Here is a 25,913-nt window from a genome sequence, read left to right as displayed (position 1 = left end):
TGATCAAAAAATATATAATAATAGTTTAAAATAATATACTTCCTTGATTTTTTTACTATTGATTTATACTTTCAGACTAAGTAAAATTTCTTCTTGTAGATCTTTATACTGTAATGATACAAAGAATTTCTGTCTGCTGGAACAGATTTGCTCTAAAGATTTATGGCCTGTTGAACATTAACCAGGTTTATATTTAACCCAACAATGTTATATTAATATTTCTTTGTTAAATTGACTATAAATAATTTGGCTTCTCAGATACCTATTGAATCAATCATAATAACTTAATTTTCCTCTCATTAATTAATGGGCTAAATAAGATCTTATATATTTGCTTACTTTATGATTGCATTAAAGTTATGATTTTACCTTTTTGAAATGCGCAGTTTTTCAAGGCTATGGCTAGAACTGCCTATTTGGTGGCAGAATAAAAAGGGATAGCTGTCACAATCATCTATCCTCCCCTGACTCAGGGTGTGGGAAGAGAGATAACCTCATCATAGATTTTTCTCTCACAGCTACTGCCTGGAGAGTCAATATGATTTTGTCATAGAGTTGTCACAGTGTTTTGCCAAAGCCTTCTGTAATAATGGGTTAAATAAAACATATGATGTATGTTCATTTATATTAACTTGAGAATAAAATTTTACTTTTGATAATTATACTTTCATAGTTTTGAGTGGGTGAGGAAGTGTATCATGTAAAGTCTTTAAGTCTAAACAAGACTTTGTAGACTCCCAGAGAATACGCCAATTAAAACCAGAGCTATACCCTCATTGTCTGTTTTCCTGCCTCATTTACTCCAGATTTTTTTGACTTTGACTTTGTTTCGGTTTTTCTAGTTTGAAAACTTATTCCCCATTGGTGCCAGTGTGGTCTCTGCCGGTAAAACATGACAAAGGATTAGGTAAGGATGGAAGAATAAATTTTAAAACTAGCAATTTTTTTTTTCCCTCTAGGTAAAGTCATTAAAACAATTTTTCTGCCTGGTAGCAAGAGAAATACCTGTCTTGTTTATCATTGTATCCCAAATGACTGTCAAAGAGTCTTGCAAAAAATAGGCATTCATTCAATAAATACTTGGTTAGTAAGTAATACTGTTGCTTGTGTGAGTGTTTAGTTTCTTCCTTGCTGCGTTTATTAGTGATGTTTCTGCCCATTAACCGCACCCTTCCCTGCCTTGGTCTTCCACCTGAGTTCTGGCAACCTATATATTTAAGTAGGAGAATTAACTCTCAAAATTCCATGCTATGTGCCCAGACTGAGCTCTTATATCCTATTTCATGCCAGGCACTCATCTCAAAATGGCAAAATAGCTTTGGGTAAATATTATATTTTAGTAAGATCAAGAAAAATTAGTTATAGATAGTTATAGATATTTTGTTTTTCTGACAGGTTCTTATCTAAACCTGGATAGTTATGTTTAATCTCCGGATTAGAAATGTAGATAGAGGGACGCCTGGGTGGCTCAGTTGGTTGGACGACTGCCTTCGGCTCAGGTCATGATCTTGGAGTCCCTGGATCAAGTCCCGCATCGGGCTCCCAGCTCCATAGGGAGTCTGCTTCTCCCTCTGACCTTCTCCTCGCTCATGCTCTCTCTCACTGTCTCTCTCTCTCAAATAAATAAATAAAATCTTTAAAAAAAAAACAAATGTAGATAGACCAATTTGCTTCAACATTGCTGGAATCTACTGAGCTGTTAGAAAACTGGCAAGATCTCTAATATACTGTTTCCATCATACAATAATGTTTTTATACAAATTAATATGGGGTCAGAAAAGAATTAATTAGCAAAAATGACAAAATACAGTCTTAAGCCTGGTAACTATTGTAAAATTTCTGGCTCTCTGTTCTATGTCCTAAAATCCTGGTAGTATCCTTTGAAACTTTTTTTCTTTAATTATAAATCTAAGTCTTCCCTAAATGCTTATTCCTTGAAATTTTGACAATCTAATATAAAGTTTCTCAAAAGTTGACAAACCATTCAAAGAGGTGTTTTCCGTGATAGCATATGTCTATACTTCTGTTAAGATGTATCCCAAGACTCAAATGGGAAAAAATATCTTAAAGCACTTCTTCTCATCCAAGCACATCTTTCACTTAATATTTACTTAAGCCACTTTCTTGATAAGGCAAGATGGTGTTAACTAAAATAATGTGCTCCAAGAAGATTAAATGAACAACCATTTACAGTAAAAACACTACTGCTTCCTATACAGATAGAATTCACAATGTCAGAAGTACTCTAATGAGGTAGAAGCAAAGTCATCTACACCTAAAAACATTCTAACTCTTTAAAATCTGCATATCAAAAGTGAACTTTCTACTTTCTGCCTCAAAGCTATTCTTCTTTTTTAGACTGTGTTCCAAAAAAATGGTTTTAAAACTCATTCAAGTCCTGGGAGAGATTAATGAGTTTTCTTACACATTTGTTCTAAAATTCTCCCTGCAAGTTATAATCAGAATGCTCTTTTTTAAAACCCAAACTCTACTGTATCAATTTAGAATATGATTTTGCAGTGAGTTCTTTAAGATATTTAAATAGGTCAAGGTGGCATTGGAAATAGGAATCTAAAACAATGACAGGTTGAAAGAGACCGATTAAGAACTTGTTAAGACAAATAATATGCACCCCCCAAAAATCAAGAGAACAATTAAATGGCAATTTAAGCAAATAAACAGTACTATAAAAAATTTTGGCAAAATCTTCTGAGCAAAATGTCTTGAAATTTATTTCAGCCAGAACAGACAGCCATTGATAAGTTTGGTGGAAACAAGGGGGACATGAGTATGCACCATTTTCTGGACATAACAATTCCTGAATATCACTAATCAAATTTACATAAGCCAATAAAAGTGCATTTTGATTTTGGCTCATACTGATGTAACATAAAGAATAATACATACATCAGTGTTTAAAAAATGAAGGCTAAAAACCAATATGATCATCTCAATAGATGCAGAAAAAACAAGTGATAAAATTGAACATCCATTTATGATAAAAACTCAATGAAATGTGCACAAAGGGAACCTTGACATATTATATAGGTCATATATAGCAAGCTCCCAGCTAAAATGTTAAATAATTAAAACTTGAAAACTTTTTCTCTAAGATAAGGAACAAGACAAGGTTGTCCACTCCTACCACTTTTATTCAATATAGTATTAGAAGTCTTAGCCAGAGCAATTAAGCAGGCAAAGAAATAAAAACTATTCAAGTAGGAAAGGAAAAGTAAAATTATAATTATATACAGATACATGGCATTATATAGAGTAAACCCTAAAGATTCCACTAAAAAATTGTTAGAACTAATAAATGCAGTAAAGTTGTAGGATACAAAATCAAAACACAAAAATTGTTGCATTTCTGTACACTAACAATCAGAACTATCAGAAAGAGAAATTAAGGAAACAACCTAATTTATAATTGCATCAAAAAGAACCAAATATTTAGAAATAAAGTTAGCCAAGGAGATGGAAGACCTGTACATTGAAAACTGCAAGACACTGATGAGAAAAATTGAAAAGATAAATAAAAAGATATCCTGTGGTTATCAATTGGAAAAATTATTGTCACCCACATGTTATATCTCATTAATATTACCATATTACCCAAAGAAATCTACAGATTCAATTCAATCTGTATCAAAATTCCAATGACATTTTTCACAATAACAGAATCAACAATCTTAAGACTTGTAGGAAGCCACAAAAGAACCTAAACAGTCAAAGCAATCTTGACAAAAACAAAAACAAAAAGCCGGAAACACCATACTTCCTGATTTCAAACTACGAAACAAAGGTATAGTAGTCAAAGAAGTATCACACTGGCATTAAAAATTGACACATAGTTCAGTGGAACAGAATAGACCGTCCAGAAATAAACCTATGCATCAGTAGTCGGCCAACTACAAAGGAGCCAAGAATACAAAATGGGGAAAAGACAGTCTTTACAGTAAATGGTGCTGAGAAAACTGGACCACTGTCTTTCACCATACACAAAAACAAAATCAAAGTGGTTTAAATGAACACAAAACCTGAACCCATAAAACTTCTCAAAGAATACATATACTGGAAAGATGTTGGTATCCATGATGATGAGCAGTTGGTGATGATTTTTTAGGTATGAAATCAAAGGAAAGGCAACAAAAGCAAAAATTATCAAGTGGGGCGACGTCAAACTGAAATCTTTCTGCACAGCAAAGGAAATCATCGACAAAATGAAAAGGCAACCTATGCAGTGGAAGAAAATATTTGCAAATTATATTTATTAAGGTGTTAATATCCAAAATACATTTAAAAATTACACATCAATAGGGGAAAAAATAACCTGATTAAGAAATGGGCAGGGGTGGGGTGTCTGAGTGGCTCAGTCAATTGTGTCTGATTCTCGATTCTGGTTCAGGTTATGATCTCCCAGTCAGGAGACTGAGCCACAGTCGAGCCCTGTATCAAGCTCTGAGCTGGGTATGGAGTCTACTTGAGATTCTCTCTCCCTTTGCTCTCCTCTCCACACCAAGCTCACACTCTTTCAGAGGGAAAAAAAAAAAGGTCAATTTTCCAAAGAGGACATAGAAATAGGCAACAGGTGTCTGAAAAGAGGTTCAACATCACTAATTATCAGGAAGAGGCAAATCAAAACCACAATGAGATCTCCCCTCACACCTGTTCAGATTGCTATTACCAAAAAGACAAAAAATAACAAATGTTGAAGAAGATGTGGAGAAAAGGGAAACCTTGTGCACTGCTGAGGGAATGTAAATTGGTGCAGCCACTATGGGATTGTGTGGAGTTTCCTTTACAAATCAGAACTACCGTATGATCCAGCAATTCCACTTCTGTGTATTTATCTGAAGGAAATGAAAACACTAACTCAAAAAAATATAGGGACTTCCATATGTATTGCTACATTATTTACAAAAGCCAAGACATGGAAACGACCTAAGTGTCCATCAATGGATGAATGGATAAAAAATGTGTTATTATTTATAATGGACCTTACATACCTAATCACAGATGTGATTGAGTATTATTCATCCATAAAAATAGAAAATCCTGGGGCACCTGGGTGGCTCAGTGCGTTAAGCCTCTGCTTTTGGCTCAGGTAATGATCTTAGGGTCCTGGGACTGAGTCCTGCATCAGGCTCTCTGCTCAGCAGGGAGCCTGCTTCCCTCTTTCTCTCTCTGCTTGCCTCTCTGCCTACTTGTGTTTGCTCTCTGTCAAATAAATAGATTTTAAAGCCTAAAATTAAAAAAAAAAAAATCCTGCCGTTTCTGATAATGTAGATGGTCCTTGATGACTTTATGCTACGTGAATTCAGTCAGACAGAGAAAAAACAAATACTCTAAGATCTCACTTATATCTGGAATATAAAACAAAACAAAGCAAAACAAAACACCTCATAGATATACAGAAAATACTGGTGGCTGCCAGAGGATAGGAATGAGGGGCAGACAGTATGGATGAAAAGGGTCAAAAAGTACAAACTTCCAATTATAAAATAAATGTTATGGATATAATGTATAACACATTGTCTATAGCTGATACTGTATTGTGTATTTGAAAGTCTCTATAAAAGTAAATTTTGGAAGTTCTCATCACAAGAAAAAAATCTGTAATAAGATTGTGATGGATGTTAACTAGACTTACTGCAATCATTTAACATATATACAAGTGTTAAATCACTATTTTGTATCCCTGAAACTAATATGCTAATTATTACAGAGTAAAAAAACAGCAATACATATACTGATTTGGACTCATCCATTTTATACCATCTTTATTCTATAGTTTTAAAGTAAGTTAATGAAAAACTAGGTTATATTTTTTAAGAGATTAAGTATATATAGTAATCTAAGTATAATTACTTTATAATCCCTTTAAATTCAACCATCCTCATTCATTTGATAAAAAAATTAATTCTATAATTTTATATATATATTTAATAGTAAACTGGATACCCCTTACCCTATGAAAAGGCTTATATTCCATATTGCATGGTAATGATTTTAATTTACATTCAAGCAGCACAAAGTGACAGACTCTATTACCTCATAATCGTTAAACTCTGAAGGAAATGTTTTGAGTGAAAATATTAAAAATTATTTTTGTTTTTAAATGGAAAGCCCTTTCCAAATTGGGTGATCATCCCCAAACAAATCTAGGATGTATTATTTGACAAGATTTTAAAGCCTAAATTTTTAAATTGTCACTGGAGGAAAAAAGTATGCATAAATTTTCAAAGTTCTAAAAGGTGAATTAATTCCTATCTTGTCATTTATTCTGAGGATTTTCTATGTTAAGAAAATTGTTCTGGGGTGCGTGGGTGGCTCAGTTGGGTAAGCATCTGCCTCCGGCTCAGGGTGATCCCAAGGTCTTGAACTCCAGCCCAGCCCAGCCCACGTTGGGCTCCTAGCTCACTGAGGAGCCTCCTTCTCCCTCTCCTGCACCCCCTACCTGTGGTCTCTTTGTCAATAAATAAAAATCTTAAAAAAATAGAAAGTTGTTTTATTGTAAGTTTACATGTTATATATATTAATACATAGAATTATTTCTTGGGTTTTCCTCATTCTTTAGGCTTAATTAAGAACACAGAGGTGGATGAACTGGAAGGTATTATGCTGAGTGAAATAAGTCCATCAGAGAAAGACAATTATCATATGGCTTCACTCATATGTGAAATAGAAAAAACAGGGCAGAGGACCAAAGGAGAAGGGAGGGAAAGCAGAATAGGAAGTCATCAGAGATAGAGAAAAGCCATGAGAGACTCTTAATCCATAGGAAACAAACAGAGTTGCTGGAGAGGAAGGGGGTCACGGGGTGGGGTAATTGGGTGATGAGCATTAAGGAGGGTACGTGATGTGAGGAGCACTGGGTGTTATACACAACCGAGGAGTCATTGAACACTATATATGAAACTAATTATGTACCGTATGTTGACTAATTGAATTTAAATAAAAAAATGGACATTAGATAATTAGGTTGTCACCAAAATAAGTACTTAAATTTGAAAAGGTTAGCAACATGTTTTACCCTCTGTCCTCTTTTTAATAAGGGTCCTTATTTCTAAGCATCCATGTTTTCATTTTCAGGATTTTAATTTGCACAAGCCACTAAGGGAGGTTTGTGTGCAGAGAGATTGTGTCCTTTTATAATGTTGACACTCTTTTTTAAATTTTTAATGGAGGCTTGCAGTAACTCAGTTTGGAAATTAGAAGAAATCAACACTCCCACAAACTTGATCTTTCATTAGCTCTGTGGAAAGCCCAAGGATGTTTATAGTTGTCAATATACAGTTAAATTTTCCTATTTATCTACTCAAACAGTTCTAGAAAAGGTCAGATTGTATTTATAACAGTGGTTGGGCTGCTGTAGATATCTATCACTAGGGGCATAAAATAGTCTTTGCAATGATTTTACTGCAAGCCAAGAAGAACAATCAGAAATGTTAATTATGACAGAAAGAATGAGTGCTGTTAGCCAAAGGATTTAAAATATCTTGGAATCCTAGTTTTACTTAAAGAAATATAAGGAAGAAAAGCAGGTGCACAAGGATGGTTTCCCCTAATGGAAAGTTGTATTTTTTCCTTTTCTTTCGTAAATATACCCATACTATAGTTGGTCAGATTAATCAATATTGAGACTAAATTTGTTTTGCAAATTCAACATTCTATTACTTTTAAACATTTGAATGTCTTAGAAAATTACATACACTAAGCTAGCTGGTGAGTACAATAGAAAAGCAATCACCCATTTTATGTTTTTTATTTCCCCCAACGTGGGCACCAGTCACATTTCTCCAATTAGCATGGGGTCTAATGTTAAGCAAAATGACACATTTCTTGTGGCACAAGTTTTACAGACCAAATGAAGCTTTTGGACAAAGTGATTATATGTAATACTGTAAACTTTAAACCTGACTGCATGGTTTCCTGTTTACTTTCTATATTGCTAAAAACTGAAAGTCTCATAACTTTCCTATTTCCCTGATCACAACTAACTGAAAAAATAAAAACTTATAAGTCAAACAAAAATCTTTTATTGCAGCAACGTAGTTCACTATTTGCAGTTTTTCTGATCTGTTTTAGAAAGAACATTTTCTACTTAATGTAGCCCTTGCCTCGGCAATACCAAAACTAAATGTAGTGTTTTCTTACATACTGACAAATGACTCTAACAAATGAAGGAGAAAAAGGACCATAAACTCAGAGAGACTCCATTACACCACAATACACTAGACCCTTACTGGACTTAAATAAAGACTATTTCCTAAACATCCAGCACTGGGACTTATTTTAATAAACCAAGTACAGACTTATCAGGGTTTTGCTCTGAACCTTTAATTAGCTTAACTAAAATGAACCTTCCCCCTCTCTCCTTCTCTTTCTTGCTCTTAAAAATTCCTAATTCAATCATTTCTGTCATTGGTTTCCTTCTCTTGCAAATGAATATGCTCAGCTTTGTGTGTATGTTTTGTGGTTGTTGCTCTTTGTTTCATTTTGTTCTCACCTTCAGTGTAAATTCTTACCTTACACTTCAACAGTATGAGGGTACCACTGAGATTTCTTTAGGAGTCTCACTCACAAGTACTGTGACACTTGTCGACATAAAGTTAAACCTTAGCTTTCATGGGAGCTTTTTTGCTCAGATTAGTTTTCTGGTGGTCCCACACCGTGAGTGAGTAATAGAAAATTACCATCTCCTGTGAGTTTGTTTTAATTCTCTAAAAGACTTTTAATTTTTCCATAAAATTTTATTTTTTAAAAAAAGATTTTATGCATTTATCTGAAATAGAGAGAAAGAGAGAGAAAGCATGTATATGGACGAGTTGGGTGTTGCTGAAGGAAAGGGAGAAGCAGACTCTATGCTGAGCAGGGAGCCTGATGTGTGACTTCATCTGGGGCTCGGTCCCAGGACCCTGAGATCATAACCTGAGCTGAAGGCAGACACTTAACTGACAAAGCCAACCAGAGAACCCCTAAAATTTCAGTTTTGACTTGTTTTTGACTTGTGATTTGGGGGAGGAGAAGAAAGGCTATTGCAGCCTTTTTCAGGATTTGTGTTTTTCATCTGTAAAGGACAACGCTTCTGTGTCTATTTTATGTGAAGAGTGGTACCGCCAAGCTTTAAACAGATCCTCCTCCCTCGTTGGAATCCATTTTAATTTGAATTATGGTTAGCCTTTTCAGTTGCTTATAAAATATGTCATTATGTATATATTCTAGGAATATCTACCCAACACATAAGCTATAATACAAAAAGGGAGTACATTAATACACTGGATTATAAAGTTTTACAGAATATTCAGAAACTCTAATGTTAATTGGTTTATAGAGACTCTGAATACTTACAGATTTCTAGAGCAATGTTTGGCTTTCTAAAGAACATTTTGCTGTTTAGACAGAAATTTTAAAAAGTGGGTTTATCCTTGTTTAGTTGGTTATAAAATTAAAAGTAATGAAGCTTTTTCATTATAATATTCAGTTCATGTTTTTAAATAAAGTATTAATATGATTTTACAAATACAAAAAGGGAAAATTTTTATATGATGTTTCAAATAAAATGAATCACTTAAATTTGATAATATGGGGACGCCTGGGTGGCTCAGTTGGTTAAGCAGCTGCCTTCGGCTCAGGTCATGATCCCAGGGTCCTGGGATCGAGTCCCACATCGGGCTCCTTGCTCGGCAGGGAGCCTGCTTCTCCCTCTGCCTCTGCCTGCCTCTCTGTCTGCCTGTGCTCGCTCGCGCTCTCTCCCTCTGTCTCTGAAAAATAAATAAAATCTTTAAAAAAAAAAAAAATTTGATAATATGATTTTGCCCTGGTTTTACCAGAGTATAAAAATGTAAGTGTCATCTGTTTTGTAAAATATTTACTTTACTATCCTACAGAAAACATAATTAGTGAAAACTTCCTATTCTTGATAACAAGTTTACTGGCCTTAGGCTACTTTACTTTCAAAGATGTTTAAGATTGACCTAAGATTATATTAACAATGGAAAATGTAAATTAGACATCCAATAAATTGAATTATAATATCCAATATCTTCATAAAACAGATTATTTCTGGTCACTTCAGACATGGTAAAACATACATGAAAGTAGAGTTTCCCTAATAAAATTACTGAGACCAAATGACATATTCTGTAGGATGATTTTTAAATTGGCATTAAATAATTTGTTCTTTAGGGATGCCTAAATCTAATTTCTGAGGTACCTATTTGGCGTTGATACTTGAGAGATTTTATTGATTGAGTAGTTTTAATTAAAACAAATAAAATAAAACAAAATTCCTAAGATGGAGAGCAAAAGCAACAGTAACAATAGTTACTATATTTTTTCTTACATCTTAACTACTTTGTTCTTTTTTTAACAATTATCTGTTTTTATTGTAGTAATAACACTATGAGATCCGTCTTTTCAATAATTTATTGAGTGTACAATATAGTACTGTTTAACAATAGACACAATGTTGTATAGTTTGTCTCTAGAACTTACTCCTCTTATATAAGTAAAACTTTAGACCCAAAAAACAGCAAATTCCCAACTCCTGTTGGGAGCCATGAGGCTTGATCCAAGGGCATTGCCCCACTAGGTTAAGGTTTGAACTAATGTAGGCCTAACCCTGCCGAGGGAGTGATCGCCCTGCAGTTGACTGCCGAGGGCAGGATAGCCCCACAGATAAGCACAGTCTGTTAGTCTCTTGCCTTTTCCCCTGATCCCCGTATCTCTCCCAAATAAAGAGCCCCTTGCTGGTCTGCCGCAAACATCTCTCAGGCTTATGGGCTGGAGCAACTCCAAGGAGATAAATTATCTTGTACCCAGGACAATGGAGAACTTTAAATGTGTACTGCAACAGACAGTGTCCTACAGTAACAACACTGTACGTTATTTGCTATTCTAGTGCTTCTCCTTCATGCTCTATATTGTTCAGCTTTGGATCTTGCCACTGCCTGTATTCTATTTCTGCATGTTTTATGCAAAACTCTTCAAGACCTAAGACCTAAGTTGATGTTTGTCCAAGGCTTTCACAAACCGAGCCATTAAAATACACCATGCCTTCTACAAAGGTAATGCCTCTCGTTCCTACTTCTTCCCTATATACTTAGTTTCTTCAGAAACCTTCTCATTTTTCATTAACCTATCTTCCATTTTCTTGCAGTTCTTTACTATCTAGTTTATCCCTAAAGCTCCTCGTTTTCCATTAACCTATACCTTGTTTTACTGCAGACCCCAAAATAAGTTACCAAAAGGCACATATTTGTGCTACCTCCCATGGCTTTCTGAGGGACATGATTACTCAAGAAGCAACATCCTGTCCCCCATCCCTGGCTACAGTCTGTACCCTTTATGGCTTAACTAAAATAACATGTGGTAAACAAAGAGGAATTATCCGATGAGAACATGTAACCAACCTACCCCAATTAAACTGCCTATATAAGCAGCTCAAAAATCAGAATAAAGATGGGGATGCCTGACTACCGACCAGAACTCGCTGTGTGGCTCTCCCATTCATCTCGCCGACGCCACCCCTCCTTTGGGGACACCTGTACCTGTTGAGGTTAGACCTCAACAGGACTGGCCAACTCCCTTCCCCCAGACCCTGAAAATCACCATTCTACTATCTATGACTCTGACTCCTTTAGGTAAGGCATATAAGTGGAATTTTGCAGTATTTAACCTTCTGTGACTGGCTAATTTCATGGACCATAATGTCCTCCAGGTTAATACATGTTGTTGCATATGGCAGGATTTTCTTCATTTTTAAGACTGAACAATATTCTCATTGTATGTATATATCAAAGATTCTTTAGCCAAACATTTGTTGAGGAACCTCTAGATTGTTGCCATTTGCTGGATACTATGGATAATGCTGCAGTGAACCGGAGAGTGCATAAGTCTCTTTGATAACCCCGATTTCAATACTTTTGGGTATATATCCAAAACTGAGATTACTGGTTCATATGGTAGTTCTGTTTTTAATCTTTTGAGGGAACCCCATACTATTTTCCATAATAGCTACACCATTTCACATTCCCACCAACAGAGCACAAGTGTTCCCTTTTCTTTACATCTTTACCAACTCTTGTTATCTCTTGTCTTTTTGATAGTAACCATCCTAACAGGTGTGAGGTGATCTCATTGTGGTTTTGATTTGTGACTCCCTCATGATTAGTAGCACTATCTCATGATTATTTTAATTTATAATTCTCTAATTGCATATGATAAAGAGTATCTTTTCTTTTTTTAAATATTACTTATTTTTATTATGTTCAAGGGCACGTATGGTGATGAGTACTGGGTATTATACAAACTAGTGAATTGTTGAACACTGCATCAAAAACTAATGATGTATTATATGTTGGCTAGATGAGTATCTTTCCATGAGCTTATTTCTCATCTATAGATATCTGTTCAGGTCTTTTATTTACTTATTAATTGGTTTATTCATTTTTTCACTCTTCATCTTATAGCATTCTTTGTGATTTGGGATAATTGTCCTTTTTCAGTATATCTTTTGCAAATATTTTCTCCCAGCCTTTGGTTTGTCTTCTAATTAACTTGTATCCATTTCTAACCTCCATTAAAGTTGAGAATACTAGACGCATGTGTGAATCATTGTTACCTCAAGACTTGGCCAAGTGTCTGCTCATTCTAGAATATTAATGTTAGTGTCAGATATGGTTCAATTCTAATCCCATATCTTCTACTTACTAAACGTATAACCTTCAAATTTTACTGTTTAACCTACAGATTTACTACTTAACCTTTTAACATTATCTCATCAAATGGTTTTTAATGAGCATGAAATATCACATGTGTTATTAAAGCTCTGTCAGAACATAAAGAATATATGCAGATACACTAAACAAATGGTACAGTATTACAAGAACACATGAGGAATTCATTAAATAGTGCAGTCTTAGCAGGTGCTCAGTCAGAGCTCATAGAGACTGCAATTCTCTTCAGGAACTATACAATCATTCAGGATACAGTACAGTCATGTGGCCATGGTTCCTTTATTGCTTTCATAGCAACAGCTGTACATTATTTGCTATTCTAGTGCTTCTCCTTCATCCTCTGTATTGTTCAGCTTTGGATCTTGCCACTGCCTGTATTCTATTTCTGCATGTTTTACGCAAAACTCTTCAAGACAGATCCGATTGGTTTGAAGAACTCATATACCAGCACTATTATTAAGCTCTGCCTCACCTATGGTTGGATGGCTTTGGGCTAGATATCCTTTCCATGCCCACTCAGCTGTTGCAAGAATGACTGAGGGCACCTGGGTGGCTCAGTTGGTTAAGAATGACTGAGCCTGTACTCAGCTTCTCAAGGAAAAAAAATACTGTGATTTAAAAAAAAAAAACACAAAAAACTTACTATTGATATACATATGTGTGTGTGTGTATATATATATGAATTTCAAATATATAAAATTTACATACAAATGTACTATTATTTTATACCATACTACATCTTAATAAGTCAACCATATTGACTTTACATCTGAAATCAACAAACATGTCTCTTCCACAGGGACTTTATTTTTTTCTGGGAACATTCTTTCTAGATATTTTTATGACTGATCTCATCTAGTAATTCCAAACTCAGCTTAAATCATTAGAATTTCTCTGGCCAACCATCTAAGGTCATTTCCCACTCAATTACCAGGTTACCCGTTATCAAATGAAATACCCTATCTAAAACTGATTTATTTTTCTCTTTGTTATTGTACGGGAATATAAGCATCATTAAGGCCTGGAGTATGTCTATGTCTGTTTCATTACCCTGAATCACGACAGCACCACACATTGGCTAGAGCAGATTAAATGCCTATTAGATGATTAGAATACACTAGTTTATTAGCAGACATTTAGGACAATTATTTCCCTCCAGCAGATAAGTATATCAAATACCTTGGCCTTACACAATTATAGAAAGTGTTCCTAACAAATGCTCCCCAAAATTTAATACATGAAAATGTCATATATTTTTTAGTTTCCTGAGATAGGACTTCTATACATTCTGACAATGTGTAGAGGCTTTGTTTGCTATTTGGTTTTCCGAGCCTCTTGAATGCTTTCAAAACCCTGAACTCTGCTGGTGTTGGATTGGGAGTATCTCACAAAACACTGCAGTGATTCTCTAGTCCCCAAAAGCCTAGATTCTATGCTCTGGGGAACATCAAAAAACAATAGTGTCTTTATCTTCTGAAATCTAGAGAGATCTGTTTCCTTTTCAAGTTCTCATAGCTTGCCGCATGGGAACAGTTTACTGGATAAGGAAACTTCAAATTCCACAAAATAAAGAAATAGATATTAGTATTTTATTTTTTGTAGGGAAAGACAGTGACACAGGGTTGTTTTTCAGTATTTTTCATGACACTATTGGTTAAATGATACCTATAATTCCTTATTATGCATATATAGTAAATACTGAAAAAATAAAAAAAAATAGAATGAGGGAAGGTACAGAAAGAAAGAAAAGAAATGTAGACAGTTAAACTTTGGTATTTTTTTTCCAGAGTTTTGACATTATTTTAATTATTAATTGCAAAAACATAAAATGTTATTTTATTCTTTCTAGTTTTTTCCGCTAACAGCAGACCTAAAATTTGAGATCACTTTATCACATTTGGTAACTTCCAAAGTAGACTCTAATTTATAAGAGTAGTTTACACAGGAAGATTCCTGAGAATATTCTTTTCACACAGCCACGATAAAGTCTTCCTGGCATAGTGCTGGAGGGCTCTTTTTGTATTAATAAGTTTTGTGGCCAGAAATCTTGTTTTTATTCAAAGAAAAGAATATGAAGAAAGCAAGTAATTTGTACAAAATTGTAACAAAATGTTCCCTTAACATCTGAAGAAAATAGAAGTACATGCAAATAAAAATGTGTAAACAGATTTGTAATAAATGTAATTTTTATTTGATATAAAGTCATAATTTAAAAAGATAAAAAAAAGAGCCTGTAGGGTGAAATATTTCTTGAAGTAGTATTGGCATGAATTTCAGGTGCTGGTAAAAATGAAAAAGTAATTTTTAATATTATGCCTCTGGAATTAAATTAAAAATTGACTTTTTGCTATACTTAAATCAATTTTTATTATCTCTCTAATGTTATCATTTTGGAATTATAAAAAGGGTATGAAATGGGAATAAAATGGAATAGTTTATATACATATATAATTCTTTTATTGGTTTATTTTTGAAGTAAATTGGGAGAGTATTTTTGGAGCATTATCAATTGAGAATACAAATATAACAAAATCCATTCTGGGTTGTTTACTAAAATATGTTAGGTTGTTCACAGATTGTCGGGGAGGGCCAGAAAGTAGGAACTATGCCTAAACACACTATTTAGCACCAACGACACTGTATCTGGGTACCAGCATTTCTGTTACTACAATCCATAAAGAATCAATTCTTCATTACCACACTGATGGAGCACAGAGAAGGGGGTGCCTGGGTGGCTCAGTGGATTAAGCCTCTGCCTTTGGCTCAGGTTATGATCTCAGGGTCCCGGGATCAAGCCCCGCATCGGGCTCTCTGCTCAGCAAGGAGCCTACTTCCTCCTCTCTCTCTCTCTGCCTACTTGTGATCTCTGTTAGGTAAATAAATAAAATATTTAAAAAAAAAAAAAAAGAATACTTGGATGAGTGTGTGTGTGTGTGTTTGTATGTATGCATATACACACACACATATATAAGTAGAGAAATATACGTGTGTGTGTGTATATATGCACACACACATACATAGGAGAGAAGGAAAGAAAGGAAGAGATAAACATGAACAAATGATTATTTGAAGCTTTTGCCTTTAAAGTCTTCAATCAATCATCAATGAAATGCTTTTGTTTATTTGACTAATTTTAAAATTAAATGTACATGACCTAATTTTATCTGTTACTATTTTACCCATAAGGATACTTGGCACATAGTGAGAACTTGAAACATATTATTAAATGAATAAAGGGATGAGTAAGGTAAAAAGGATAAATTTAGGCAACATCAACAAATTGATAAAGAAAAACCATAAGTGTACATTTTTAAAATATGTTCTGACCTTAAAGTGACTGAAGAAACTCAGATAACAATCAAGATACTGGCATGGACAGACTACTCAGCTTTAAATCCTGAAAGTAGGGAGGGTTGAAAGACAAGAGGACAGTTACATAACTAAAAATGTTTAAAAAAAGGTACACTGCAGAGCAAGAAAAATTGATGTAGAAAAATCATTATTGAGATAGATCAGATTATTCAGTAAATCATTCCTTCCGTGCTACCTATTATTGAAGAACCACTTCCTGACCCGCTGATGTTTGGCCAAGTAATGGCTCTGAAAATATGAGTAGACATATAGTGGGCCTGTTTAGAAACTGGGCCTAACGAGAATTTTGAGAGATTCTGCATGTCCTTTATCAGCCTGTGATTCTTGCCTTAGAAATCTATGACCCAATATCCAGAGCTCCATTAGCCTGAATCCCAAAATGAGATACAAAGAGCAACTCCTCCACAGCCGACTGGCACTAAACAGCCAGAAGCAGAGTTGTCGCCGCCAAACTCAGATACGTGAACGAAGCTTATCATCGTACCATAGTTTCATGTGGGTGGTTATATACTACTACAACGGCAAGAGCTGAACACATAGACATGAATCATGGATCCATGTTCATGGACTGGAAGAATTAATATTGTTAAAATGTCCTTACTACCCAAAGCAATTGATAGATTGAATACAATCCCTATCAAAATGCCAATCACATTTTCACCAAACTACAACAGATAATACTAAAATCTGTAGGAAACCACAAAAGACACTGCAGAGCCAAAGCACTCTTGAGAAAGGACGAAGCTGAGAATATCACAATTCCAATTTTCATGATATAGTAGAAAGCTATAGTAAACAAAACAGTATGGTACTGGTGCAAAAACAGACATACAAATAAATGATTCAGAAGAGGGGACCTCAATTATAAATTCAATTAATATGTGACAAAAGAAGGAAGACTATACAATGGGGGAAAAGCCATTCTCTCCAATAAATGGTGCTGGGAAACTAGACAGCTATGTGCCAATGAATGAAACTGGGCCACTTTTTTTAATACCATGCACAATAATAACCTCAAAATGGATTAAAGATCTAAATGTGATACCTGAAACCATAAAACTCCTAGAAGAGAGCACAGTCAATAATTTCTCTGATATTGGCTGTAGCACCAGTTTTCAGGATATGTCTCCTCAGGCAAGGGAAACAAAAGCAAAAATATACTGGGACTACCCCATAATAAAAAGCTTTTGCACAATGGAAAACCACTGGTTGATAAACCATCAATCAAATGAAAAGGCAACCTACTGAATGGGAAAAGGTATTTGTATATGATATATCCAGTAAGGGGTTAATATTTAAAATATATAAAGAACTTATATAACTCAATATCAAAAAAAACAACAAATGGACAGAGGACATGAACAGACATTTTTCCAAAGAAGACATACAGATGGTCAGTAGACACATAAAAAGATGCTCAACATCATTCATCTATCAGGGAAATGCAAATCAAAACCAAAAGGAGACTTACCTTACACCTGTCCAAATAGCTAGTATCAAAAGGACACAAAATAACAAGTGTTAGCAAGGATATGTAGTAAAAGGAACCTCTGTACCCTGTTGGGGGAATGTACACTGGTGCAGCCACTCTGGAAAGCCAAACAGAGTTTTCTCAGAAATTTAAAAATAGAAATACCATGTGATCTAGTAATTCCACTACTTGGTATTTACCCAAAGAAAACAAAACCACTAATTTGAAGATATGTATGCACCCCTATACTGCAACAATAGCCACGCTATGGAAGCAATCCAGGTGTCCACTGACAGATGAATAAAGATGTGGGGTATGTATGTGTGTGTGTGTGTGTGTGTATACATACATACACACACACACACATGAGCAATATAACTCAGCCATGAAAATGAAAATGAAAATGAATGAATCTTGTTCTTTGTGACAACATGGATAGACCTAGAGGGTATTATGCAAAGTGAAATAAGACAGAAAGACAAGTGCTATAGGACTGCACTACACATGGACTCTAAAAACACAAATGAATGAACAAAAAGCATAAAAAGGCCCATATGTATAGAGAACAAATTGATGGTTGCCAGGGAAGGTAGTAGGTGTGGAGAGATGGGCAAGATGGGTAAAAAGGAGTAGGAGATACAGGCTTCCAGTTAGGGAATGAATATATCATGGGAATAAAATGTATGGCATAGGGAATATAGTCAAGAATACATTGTATGGTGACAAATGGTAGCTACCCTGGTGATCAGCATAGCATCATGTATAAACTTGTTAAAACACTATGTTGTACACCTGAAACTAATGGAACATTTTCTACTATACATACATATATAATACATATACATATGTATATGTACATACATGCATACACGTGTGTGTGTGTGTGTGTGTGTGTTTAAATGAACAGTGAAGATAAACTGAAAAGCTCTGTGGTAGCAAAATAATAGGATTCCAAAGATGCCCATTTTTTTTTTTTTAAGATTTTATTTATTTGAGAGAGAGAGAGCATAGGAGGGGAGAGGTCAGAAGAAGAAGACTCCCCACCGAGCAGGGAGCCCCAGGTGGAACTCGATCCCAGGACTCCAGGGTCATGACCTGAGTGAAAGGCAGTTGCTTAATCAACTGAGCCACCAGGCACCCTACCCATGTCTTAATACAGTATGTTAGTTTACCTGACAAAGGAGAATTAAGATTGCAGATGGAAATGAGGTTGCTTATCAGTTTATTTTGAGATGAAGAGATTATTTGGGGTTATCCAGGTTGGCTCAATACAGTTGAAAAATTACTTATAAATGGAGAACAGAGACAGACCTGAAAGAATCCAAGATGGCAGCATGAGAGGGACCCAGCTGGCATTACTGGACTGGAAGAGAAAAGGGTTACAAGGAATGGGGGAAGACTGTAGAAGCTGGGAAATTCCAAGAAATGGATTACGCCCAGAGTCTCCACAAAAAAAAAAAAAAAAAAAAAAAAAATGGCCCTCCTAACATCCTGATTTTAACCCAGTGAAGCTAATATTGGTCCTCTCTCTACCAGAACTGTAAGCTCATAAATTGTATTATTTTAAGCTACATAAACAAGCAGATAGTGGAGCAATGTTTACAAATTTTTCAGAACAATTTTAACCCAAATATTATAATCGTTGCAAATTTATTGAAACAACAGAGATGAAACAAAGATCAAACTATTAAAAAAAAAGTATATACAAGAAAGTCTCGAAGAAAGTTCTTGAGTGGATTTCAGCCAACAACAAAATAAATCCAAGTAAGATAATTATAAGTCAAAAGCTGTAACAAAACAGACAACTAATAATGAGCAATTAGAACAATTTCCACAGAACTTAAGCCCAAACAGCTAAGTATTATAGAAAGAAACATCTTAAATACCATAACTCTTAAAAAATAAAATGAATATAACTGTCTAATAGAAGACAGGAAGAGAGAGGAAAGAAATTAATAGCAGGAAGTAAAAGTGTACTTATCTGTCATTTTTCACGGTCATTTTATGTTTATTTTTAGTCCATTTTCTGACTGAAGATATGGCTTATTTTGGTGAATATTCCATGCGCACCACAAAGGAATTATTTTCCACTTTTGGGTGAGGTACCCTCTAAATGTCAGTTGTATCCAGCTGTGTTTCAGTGTTGTCAGTTCTTCTAGATTATTTCTCTAGTAGTTCTGTCAGTTACTGCAAGAAGAGTATTAGAGGTCTCAGCAAAAACAATGCATTTGTCTCCTGTTTCTACTAAGTCCATGTTTGCTTCATGTATTTTAAAGTACTTTTGTTAGGTACATGTATATTTTAGATTAATATGTCTTTTTCGTGCATTGACTTCTTTTTTATTATGTAATATCCCTTTTATTCTTGATAATTTTCTTTGATCTATGGTCTGTCACTAGATACAACTTTACTTCTGCCTGAAGAACTCTGTATAGCAATTAAAAAAAACAAAACAGGTTTTCTTACAAAGGATTCTCTTAGTTTTCTTTAATCTGGGAATGTATTCACCTTCATTCTTAAAAAATGTTTTCAATGGATATAGATTTCTGGGTTGACAAGTTTATTTCAGCTCTTTAAACATACTGAGCTACTTCCTCTGGCCTCTGTAGTCTTTGAAGAGAAATATACTGTCATTTGCATTGTTGTTAGCTTTTAAATTTTCCTCTAGCTGCTTTCAGTATTTTTTTTTGTCTCTAATTTTAGCAGTTTATGATATGTCTGTTTCCATTTCTTTGCATATTATTGAAGGAGGTCATGAGAAGACAAGACTGCCACTTGGGCTGGGAGTTGGACCTGGACAGTCAAGAGGATCCTCATTCCCATCTCAGTCTCTGGTATGTATGCTCTGCTCACTGTTCTCATGATAGGACCTGTTTTCAAGTATGCACATGTGAGAGAGTAACATGCCATTGAGACCATCTAGACCGTGTACATGACCTGAACCTTGTTAAAGTCTCCATATGAATTCCTAAGATCTTGATAGGTGGATATCCTTGTCTTGTGGCTTCCCAAGACAAGCCTTGTATGTAATTTTCCTTCCGTGTTAAACCTATCGCCTACTAATCTGGTGTGGTCCTCCTCTTTTTTTTGTCTGTCCTTTGCCCTGGGTGGATGGGAGCTGGTTTTGGATTTCACCTGGGAAACTTCTCAGGTTGCCAGTCAACATGTGTATACCATTTGGGGTTCATTGAATTTTTTTAATCTACATATTTGTATATTTGACCAAATTTGGGGATTTTGCAGCCTCTTTTTCAGCTTTTTGACTTTTCTTTAACTTTTATTTTTCTACTTAAATTTTTCTCAACTTCTATGAGGGGTGGTCCCTCAAAGGGGTGGTCCCCTTTTTCAGTTTTTTGACTTTTCTTTAACTTTTATTTTTCTATTTAAAATTTTCTCAACTTCTATGAGGGGTGGTCCCTCAAAGGAACTGGATACACTATTCATATTTTTCAAGTCTTTTCTTTTTTAATCAGATTGATAGATTTATCATTAAGTTCCCTCCTACCTTGTCATCTCTATCCTGTACTGAATTCAAAACAATAAAAGAATTTTGTTTTTTATTATTTCTTTGTTCTAAAATTTCCATTTGATTTTTAAATAATTTTCCCATTCTTTATATCATTTATTATCTTGCTGAGAATTTTTTTCTTTCCATTCATTTCACAGGTGTTTGTCCTTATTTATTGGAATATTTTTACAAAGTGTTGCTTTAAAGTTTTTCTCAAATGTAACATCTGTTGTCCCAAATTTGATTCTGTTGGTGATCTTTTTCCATGAGTTGTTATTTTTCTGAGTACTTTTTATGCCAACCAATTTTGGATTGTCAGATTTTCATTTTGAACAGTATGAGATGATATCTTGTTTAATCCTACAGAGTATGTTGGTATTTTTGTTATTTTGACAGAAAATCAACCTAGTCAGTTAATTAAGACTTTAAATTCAGTTGAATTGTTGCTTTCGAATCTTTGCAGGACTATTCAGAGCTGTCTCATCTGTGCCATGACCACTGCCTAATAGTCTAGCTCATGAATCAGTTTCCAATGTCTATGCGTTTTGTTTAGATGATATTCACATAAGCACATCTTAGAGATTGTTAGCTCAGGAGTTCTTAAACAGCTCTAGGTGTTTGCTTCCTAAGTCTGTCTCCCTCCTTATCCCCTCCGTACTTTGTAATACCCTGGAACTTCTTCTTTTTTTAGGTGCAGAAGTCTTTTTTTAAGGTGCAGAAGTCTGCACCTTTATTTTCCTAGAGATGCTATGAACTCCTTACATCTGAGCTTGTGTTCAAGAGACAAGACAACAGAGGGGAAGAAAACCTGCTAACTATAGAGATCTGTTTTATTCTATTGGAACTATGGTCCTCTGATTGGAATTAATTTCCTACCCTAGATTTTCAGATAATCCAGTTGCCCACTTTACTCCTGCTCCTACTGCTGCACCATACCCTTGTTTGGGTACTGACTTATAGGAAAACTGAGAAAAGGTAAACCATTGATGATTCCTCCTTCTTGTTGTAAATGTTAGGAGACTTTTGCTCAAGCCAAAATTAGAGGGCTTATTCTTGACCATCCCTGGTCAGGGTCATTGTCTGCTTCTAGGTTTCAGGCTGCACTAAGGGAAAGTCAGGGTATACCAGTAGGGAAAAAAAGGACAAACATAACACTCTTTGGGTGATATTTTGAATTTTGGCTTTACTCCTCAATGTACCTGATATTTTGTAGTTTTCAGAGCCCTCAAATAGCTGTTCCATGGACTCTGCCCAGGTATTTTATAGCTGTATTCAGTAGGAGAGATGGTGAGATGTGTTTACTTCAGAACTCTTCACCTGATCCTTACTTAATTTTTTAATCAAAAAGTATAATTTCTAGTCTTAAATGAAAGAGGTCACCGAACTTGGATTTTCAGAATAACATATTTTGAGAACTCTCTATAACTTGAGCTATTGAATCTTTATTCATTTTTTCCCTGTCCATTTTTTCATTGTAAGCATATGAAAAATCACTTGAAGTCCAAGTTTTGTCAACTAACCAGTCTCTGCATACTGTGACACTTGCTTTCTTCAATAAAATGAATGAGCCAGGGCAAAATATTTTAATATATTACTTTCAATTCAAATCATTTCATTGAAATTTCAATTTAAATGAACTAAAATCCCCATATTTAATCTTTGTTATCTATGACATATTAAGCTTGGCCTCTTCTTCTTCTTCTTCTTCTTTTTTGCTTAATAAAAAAATATGTTCAGTTCCAGGGTGCTTAGGTAGCTCAGTTCATTGAGTGTCTGACTCTTGGTTTCCACACAGGTCATGAACTTATGGGTCTTGGGATTGAGCCTTGTGCCCTCCTCCACACTTAGTGGGGAGTCTGCTTGAAGATTCCCTCTACCTCTCCCCCAACTCTTGAATGCTCACATATGCTCTCTCTCTAAAATAAATAAATCTTAAAAAATATGTCCAATTTCATATTAATTTTATCTTATTAACTTATAAGCTGAAGCCAAATGCCTCTGGTTTATGAGAGCATTTTGTGCACATCTTTTCCTAAATTCACATTCACTGATGGTATGTTAGTAGCTTGGATTCAGCTGGACTAGGGGTATTTGAACAATGAAATCATCAAATGGTACTGGAAAATCCCTCCAAACTTCATAGTTATTAAACATTTATCAGAAGAACACTGCTTATGCTCAAGAACAGGAATTTTTACTTCATAGAAAAATGATTTTATAAAATATTTCAAAGATGGCAAAGGTTAACAAAAGGTAGATTAGGGCATAGTTCTATCATATATTAAATATATTGGTTCTGGAAATACAATCTACTGTTACAGAATTTGGCGGTAGTTTCTGAAACACTGCCTAGCATTTTCAGAAACCCTGTCAAATTTTAATTGTAAATAAATTAAAACTGTACAAATAAGTTGTAGCTTACTTGGCCAAAACCATGGCTGTTTTCTTCAAAGATTTTATTCATCACTCTAGGAGTAAGGCTTGCAAATATTGCTTATAGAGCAGTAGGTATAGCTTATATGCCATATCCAGCTACAAATCTAAATTGGGAGAAATTAGTGCAGCATCTATGGGAAATTTTTTTCCAAGTAACCGTTAAGTAGATCTTATGAACATGGTTTGCATGAATCACCTTGAGGCAAAGTAATCTTCTTAAGGGTTCCTCATGTAGACAGAGTTACCAAGACATGTCTCCCCTTAATGTGTTTAGAAATTAACTGGAAGAAGGCAGGAGGGTGGTGCATAATAGTTTTGTATGAGAAGCAGGGAATAATGGATGGTTCTCATCCAAGATACATTTGCTCTGGTGATTTTATCACCGTACCACAATTCAAGTTATGGTCCTCACTTGGAAGAGTCAGACACCTCATTTCATCAAAACAAGTATGGGCTTTCTACCTTAAGAATTGTTATATCAACAAACCCGAAGGCTGGTATATGAGAACAGAATACTAACCATATTTTATCATAGTACATGAACCCAGCTACACAAATAGGCAGGCCTATAAAGAATGCCAAGTCATAATCAGAAAATTACTAAATTTTAATCAGATGAATTTACAAATGGCATCAGTTCTAAAAGAGTCTGTTCATTTCTACAACAGGATTTATTTAGTCATTGAAACTATAATTATTGGTATCAGTGGGTGAGATAACCGGTGCTGGCTCCACTGAGCTTGTTTGGGAATTCACCATCTCAAATCTATTGGCTAAGGCTGCTGTTGGGATTCATCTGATCTGACAACTTTATCTGATATTCATACTGAAGCATTCTCTCCTTTCTATTACTGTTTTTAGAAATATCACATTTTATATTTATCAAGATTAAAATGAAAGTATTTCTATGTACACACACACACTCATGTCTATATTCTTAGGAAGAAATAACAAGCCTATTTATATGAGAGTTGTTCTAAGTTTTTAAAAAATTAACGGTCAAAGTTTGGAAGCAGAACATGCCAGGTCCTTGCCTAGTATACAGAAAATACTGTAATATACTTATTTATATTTCTTTCTCTCGCCCCTACCTCCAAAAGCATGTGATGCAGTTAACAGGTAGAAACACGGCAAAATACAAGATTCAGCAAGATAAAACAATCATCTTTGGTAGTGTGACAGTTGTGGTTCTGTGGATGCATTCAGAATATATCAGGCAAGAATTCAATTTCTTTGCTTTAAGGTCTATGGACATCCCCAAGTGAAAATGAAGAAATTATCATTGCTACCTCTAACCTCAACTAAGACAACTTCACTTTTCAGGTCCTTCACTTGAAATATTCTATTTTCAGATATCAAATTCTGTGACCAAGACCCAAGTTAAACTATCATAACAAAAAAATGTGGATATACTGTTTCAGACAGCTGGGAACTGAGAAATTTGTGGTTGTAGCAAGCTTCAACCATGAATGGACCTATGGACTTAATCTCCGGTCTTTGTCTTTTTGCTCATTTCTTGATTCCAGTAGTCTTTGCTTAGCTTGATTCTTCAAGGATGCTCTCTCTACTTGTTGAATAATCTGACAACCAACGCACACCTCAGGACTCCCTGAGTCTAACATCCCTCTTAGGAGTACATCTTACCTGACTGGTTATACCAAATATACATACATTTTTTCAGCTTGGACATCATCTCAATTTTTGAGACAATGAGTTGGCCAGATTATGAGGTTCTTTTGTTGCTCTGACTTGTGACATATCCTAACCTCTCTGTTCATGATATGAATTTGCTTGATCTAGGCTGTAAAATATGTGTTCCCCTCAGGTAGAGAGGTATGAAAACAGATAAATCATCTGATATTCACTACAGTGTATTTTCCAAAGGTATTTTCCATTTGCTCCATTAGACCCATTCTCTACTACTTCATAATCTGCTTTCTACAAGAAGCAAACCAGGACAGACCAAATCAATGAGCACCCTTTCCTCTGTTTTGTTTTAGTTTGTTTGTTTCAAGCACTAAGATCCTTGGACCTGCATCTGAGGGAGGTAAGAACGATGCTGATTATTTTGTCAGATCCTCTCTGTGGAGACACTCAGGCTAACTGTAGGTATCACCTCAAGAAGTTTACTGAAGGTCGTCACTTTTCTCCTGGTGCACTTTTCTTCATTAGTCATCCTGTTCACCTTGACTCACATCCGATGGTGCTATTTGCTTCTTCTTATAAACCCTATTGACAGAATATGTTTGTTCACTGACCTTCACTGGTTTTAAGATTATCTATTTCTTAATTTCTTAATTTGTCTTTATTATTTTCCTTTTTTATTTTGATCAGTTTTATCATTAATTTGCTGAGTGGATAGTGGAATCCTTACTTTGTGTTTTTT

At 34.9% G+C, this 25,913-nt stretch overlaps 2 long non-coding RNA genes across 4 annotated transcripts in view; one reads left to right on the top strand and one right to left on the bottom strand.

The window, feature by feature from the left end:
* Nucleotides 1-25,913, bottom strand: part of LOC116586090 — a 258,554-nt gene that overhangs the window by 27,106 nt on the left and 205,535 nt on the right. For 2 of the 3 annotated variants that reach the window (XR_004283884.1, XR_004283885.1), the window contains exon 4: nt 19,173-19,770. The exons of the other annotated variant lie outside the window; for it this stretch is intronic. This is a non-coding gene — a long non-coding RNA (uncharacterized LOC116586090). Of the gene's footprint in view, nt 1-19,172; nt 19,771-25,913 lie in introns of those variants that run through there. 3 annotated transcript variants of the gene reach the window in all.
* Nucleotides 843-25,662, top strand: LOC116586091. Its single transcript, XR_004283887.1, has 4 exons — nt 843-907; nt 20,332-20,417; nt 21,973-22,066; nt 25,528-25,662. It is a non-coding gene; the product is annotated as an uncharacterized LOC116586091 (long non-coding RNA).

This window comes from Mustela erminea, chromosome 3 (genome assembly GCF_009829155.1).
Source record: "Mustela erminea isolate mMusErm1 chromosome 3, mMusErm1.Pri, whole genome shotgun sequence".
NCBI lineage: Eukaryota > Metazoa > Chordata > Mammalia > Carnivora > Mustelidae > Mustela > Mustela erminea.
Note: the sequence above shows the minus strand (reverse complement) of the source record. Positions and strands in the feature narration are given on the sequence as shown.